A 6000-nucleotide genomic window follows, 5' to 3' on the forward strand; every position below is an offset into this window, starting at 1 on the left:
TAGAGTTTAGGAAAGAGTTAGTTTCCTAGTTGAAGACTTGTGTTCTCTATATATAGGACTAGAATTATAGGTGTTTATGATATCTAACCTAGAAGAATGGTAAATCCTTGTGCTTAGGATTTTAGTCTCTTTGTTAGGGAGGATCGTGTGCTACCGTGAAGGTCAATATCGGTGTGATAGAAAAATTAGAAAGAGGATTTTGGTGTTCTGGGGTTTAGGGTTTGGGGCTTTGCCCTAAACCTAGTTTCTAGTGTTTCCATGTTTCTCCTCTCTTAGTAGTAGCTGTGAAGACGGTGTAGAAGAGAAGACATGAGGCTGGTTCGAGGAATGGTTAGAGAGTTGGTTTCTATGGTTTCTTTGATGGTGTTCTTGGGTATGTCTTGTTAACTATTGGGTCTTGTCTTCGGTTGAGGAAAGATCATGTTATGGTCTTTGATTTAATGGAAGTTTTTATGGTGGTGTTGGCCGTGGACGTGGCCTGTAAAGGTGAACCACGTATATCTTGTGTTGTAGTTATGTGCTTCTTTATCTTATGTCTCTTTCTAATTATTTCTCACATATTTGGTTCAAATCACCAATTGCCATTTGTGATCCTGTGATTCCTCTGCGCTAGGGTGCCATTTTCCCAACAAAACGCACATGCTAAACGCGCCACTTTCCGCGACAGCATGCCAAAACTTGCCAACCCACTGATAGGCTCGGAAACCTACAATAATATACTGCAAATACACAACTTCTAACTAGTAGACAATGGAAAGTACAGGTCGTTCCCATGAGGAGTGTGAAATACTCTACCAACTAATACCAAAAAAACTAAGTAATCAAATATGATGCTTTTGAGAGTTTTCAGAAATTCAGACAAAATGATAGCAAAATAATAAAAAGGTAACCAAAGATGTGAATGTGTTAAGGTTTCGGGAATCCGTTGTATCAAAGTTATTTGTATTCAATCACAAAAATCTCTAATTTACTCATGTAAAATAGCAAACCTTGCTACTAGTGCACTGAAGATATTTCATTAAGAATCGTTGACAAGAATTATCATTTTCAAAATGGTAGTTTGTTGTAACCTCAATGTAGAATTCTTAAGCACTAGATATACATGACATAAATAGTCAAATGAAATTCATAATTCAATTATTCCAAAGGTTCAATGAGTTCTTCTACTAATCTAACTATGGATTATACATGGCATAAAACATAAAAAATATAGCTAGGGTGAAACATTGAAAGAGAATCACAAACATTATCATTAAGTTCAATTGGTAGAAACTTTATTCAAGAACATAAAATAAATCACCTACAACTTCATCTGTTCACCCTAACATGGATTAGCTAGACATGGTTTTCTCAAAAAACCATAAATCAATATAAATAAATCAAACTCTAGCTAATAAAAACGAAGAATAGAAAACAAAACTTTAAAACCCTTCTCTAGTTGCGGCACTATGGCCGACCCCCATTTTCATTTTGAAACAACACATAAATATAGCCCACAGATGAATTCACGTCGTCTCCACATCACCTCCCAATAGAAGTCTGCCACATGTCATGAAATACAATCCGCCCAGTAATATTGTGTCGCGTGTCATATTATGACAAAACATTGTAAAGTATCAACAAATCTCCACTTTCCATAGTATATGAAACCACCAAGGAAATGAATAAATTCCATTTAAAAAGCATGATATGTTCTTGCATGTGTTGGGCCCACCTTAACTGTATTTGCACAAATGACGTCATTTGGTCTCAAACATTCCTTCAGATTATATATATATATATATATATATATATATATATATATATATATATATATATATATATATATATATATATATATATATAGCAAGAGAACTTATGTAAGCACAAGATATGTTAATCTTTTCTTTTTCTTCATTTTGCACTTCATTTGCACGTGGTCATGGAGATGATACTCTTCCATTATTGTGCTAACAATAATAAAGTCACTCGTGACCAATCTTAGGTGGCATTAGTATGCTGACGTTGACTCGCTTCACCATGCATTAATTGAAGAGCAAATTAAAACTTGTCTGCCCATTGTGACCTCGGCTGTGAAATAATTCTATGCTGCTGATATATATGGAGATACCAGGTCAACATAATAAGTGTTGCTGATATATAGAGATACCAGGCCAGCATAATAAGTGCTACTGATATATAGAAATACCAGGCCAGCATAATAAGTGCTGCTGATATATAGAAATACCAGGCCAACATATTTGATCATTGTGGTTGTTGATATATGGAAATACCAGGCCAACCCCATTTCATCATTGTGGTTGCTGATACATGGAAATACCAGTCCAACCACGTTTCATCATTGTGATTGCTGATATATGGAAATACTAGGCCAACCACATTTCGCAATTTTCGTCGCAAACACCATTAAGTCTCACATTTTGCTGTTTATTCGCCGGACGATCGAATTCACTTGTACTTTCTACAAAAGCACTAAAATATTATTAGCAACTAAAATATTGTATCCTAGATAATATAAATATGGGTATAAAATGTAGCATTTACAGGCTTATCAACACCCCCACACTTATATTTTGCTAGTCCTCGAGCAAAACAGAGATATTATGCAATAGATTTTTTTTTTTAAATAGAAAAATCCTAACAAAAGCGCCACTCCCTCACACTTAAACATTACATCGTCCTCAATGTAATTGAGTCATCCAACGTATAAATTAAGGTGGGAAATTCTAAAATACATATGCAAAAACTAAAGAAATAAAAATAAAAGATGGAGTGCAGGGAACAAATCTGATGGGTTGACTCCCATGAAGCGAAATGTGTTTGTTTCCCGACTTTCCAGTAGCACGTTCTCAAACAATGTGGGGTTGGTACCCCAAGGTAAGTTGCGAACACTAGTACAAATCTTCACATTGGCCACACTTAATCACCGTGTCCATAGGCTTTTGGTCATGGATTTTTTTCACTCCAAAAATGTGGCATCAGGTGCCGTGACAAAGAGGTACCTTTATGGCTACATATAATTTGAGTGTCTATAAAATATGATTTACCATGGCCATAACTCTATAACCGTGTCTATATGGTACCCTATTTTTTAAAGTAGTTGAACATTTTTTCTTCATCCATGGCCATAAGTTCCTTATAACTACACAATTTATGTTTAATGTGGCTACTGTTTACTTTAAAGCTACATGGATTTATTTGAACCATGGCCTTTGCTAATAATCAAACACACAAAAGTCATTTTTATCATGGCTGATTCGTGACCTACAGTCACATTGAAATTGTAACACCATGGCAATAGACTTTCTTAAGATACAATACATGATTTCAATGTGGCGATTGTTTATCCTAAAGCCACATGGATTTATTTAACCATGGCTACCTCTATTATATAGACACGCAAAATAGTTTCAGTATGGCTAATTCATGTCTTATAGCTACACTAAATCTATAGAACCGTGGTAATCCCTATCATCCAGTCACGCAAAAATAAAAATAAAAACATGGCTAGTTCATAAGCTATGGTTACACGCAACCTAAAGCACCATGACCAAAAGCTTTATAAAGACACATCAAATGTTTTCAATGTGGTTGTAGGTTACGTTTTGGACACATGAAAACTTGTAAACTGTGACCGTATTTCATATTCAGCCACAGAAAGGCACAATCTTCTTTTATTGGTGTCTTTAGGCCTCATATGTATGTCAAGATATTAAGAACCTATTGGCCGCCTTTTTGTATTAAATGTAGCAACGTAGAATCTATGGTCATTAATACAAATTAATCATTGATACTAATGAATCTGTTTACTAAAAAATTCTCAGATACTCTTTATTTATCATTGAAAAATTATTGTTATTACTTTTCTAGAGAAAATTCCTAAAGGTATATCATTAAGTAAAAACATGGAACACATATTCATCACCACTGTTAGATCTTCGAAGACGATTAACCACCAAACTATCACCTTTAATTCCAAGTCTTCCCACCTGAGCAGAATTTCCTCTGCATCTCTGTGTAGCTTCTAATTAAGTACCTGCAAGAGAAAGAGGGAAGGGGAACAAATTCAATCATTTGGATGGAATGTTGCAAAGAGAACTATTACGATCTTTTATAAGAATAATCTATGTCTTAAATTAGAGATTATACCACGAGAACATTCATTAATAAAAATAAGAGATTGTGACAACTTTTTATGTACCATAATGACAAAAAATTCTAATTTTGCAGTGACTAGAAAGGGGAGCCTGGAGAAGTCAATATTTGGATACAAAGGAAACATGCAAGATGAGTGAAAAAAAAGTACATATCATATCCTTTTTAAGCAGAAATTTACAAAATGACACAAGTAGGAGATAAAAATTGAAATACCTTATTTTCAATCTCTTAGCTTTTTACTTCTGAAACAAAAAAAGTCTCTTAAGCAGATTGTAGGCGATTTATGAATTACCAAGAAAACATAAAATGCAGTGCCAAAATTAGAAAAATTTGAACCCAAACAGAATAAAATTGTATTAACAACTAAACCACTGTATTAGATGTTCAAAACTGCAATTTAGTTCTCAGACAACCACAATGTTGCGGCAACTATTCAATGGAAAGCAAGTAATTTCCCTCCGTCCGTAAAAAAATCCCAATGTACAACATCGATTCTATAGAGAAAAAAGATAATTAATTATCAGACACATGGATGAGCTCTAGAAGATCTAACTGTCGCTCAGCAACATCTATTACTTGTGGAGTCATGGGGCATATGGGGGGTGACCTCCAGCGTATGAGCTACGCCAGGCAGATGAGCAAGCGGTAAATAAGAACATGAATGTTCATGTAATTGGATTCTATAATGCCAATCTTAGTAATAAAGCAAATTATTTATCATTTATTAATGTAAATTGCAAGACGAAGAAGAAGAAACAAATAGGAAAATAATAAGATCATTAAATTGCGCCAAAAAGTCATGGTCATTAATAAAAAGTAGATAGAATTGACAGGTTATTCCACATACGATTTCAAGATAAGTGTGTCAAAGTGTAAGGATGAGATGGAGAGGCATACCTATAGTGGTGCTGAGTTCAGTAGTAGCACTGGTTCTTCCTATGAGAGGGAACAGAAAATAAAGGGAACTAAAAAAAGTGAATCATATGTAAAAGAAAAGATTTCAGTAGTAGCACTAGTCTCCTCTTCCATAACCCACAGAGAACCGATAAGACTCAATGAAAACAAGAGATGATAATTTTATTTGAGAATAAGGTTACATGATCAAAAGCAAATTGCAGAAGAAGCTGATACACCAACATCAAAGCACATCGATTATATTGCAGGGAACTCTACGAAAGAAAAAATGGAGAAGTTCTCAGGAATGATACATGCGAAGGGTAACTTGAACTCCCAAAAGCTTACAGCATCCCCTGATTATCACTGCACATTCCTTTAATCTCAGCAACCAATATAAATAAACATTACTCTCAATAATTTTTCCTTCTTTCACGATGAAAAATAATCTATCTCTGCAACATCTATCCTAGAAATCAATTGATAGTGATCATAAATGTTAATTTCAATGACTTCAACGAAAACAAAATCTTGGGTTTAAATTTTTAAGATGTGGTTTAAATGTAAATCAGTCATAGCTACAGAAAACTAATCATAAAAAAAAGTTCAATCAGGATCTCTGAACTCAAGATTGTACTACAATTATAAGAACACTATATTGACAGATAAAGATTAGTTAACAACCAACATTAATCTGTGAAACACACACATAAATAAGTCCAAAAGAGAGTAAGGAGGGTATTGTTATCATCAGTGGTGGTGATAGTGGTGTATCCAGTTCATGTTTATCTTTTTCCGGTGTAATATCATCCGCCTGCATTTTTACTCTTCCCAGTTCACTGGAAACACAAAAGGGAATGATGTGCTTCAGGTACACCTGCACAATAGAGAAAAAAGGCTTGGATTAAAAAACAAAACAAAAAAAATATCTCCCAGAGCAAATCAAAT

Source organism: Papaver somniferum, chromosome 6 (assembly GCF_003573695.1).
Source record: "Papaver somniferum cultivar HN1 chromosome 6, ASM357369v1, whole genome shotgun sequence".
NCBI classification, from domain to species: Eukaryota; Viridiplantae; Streptophyta; class Magnoliopsida; order Ranunculales; family Papaveraceae; genus Papaver; species Papaver somniferum.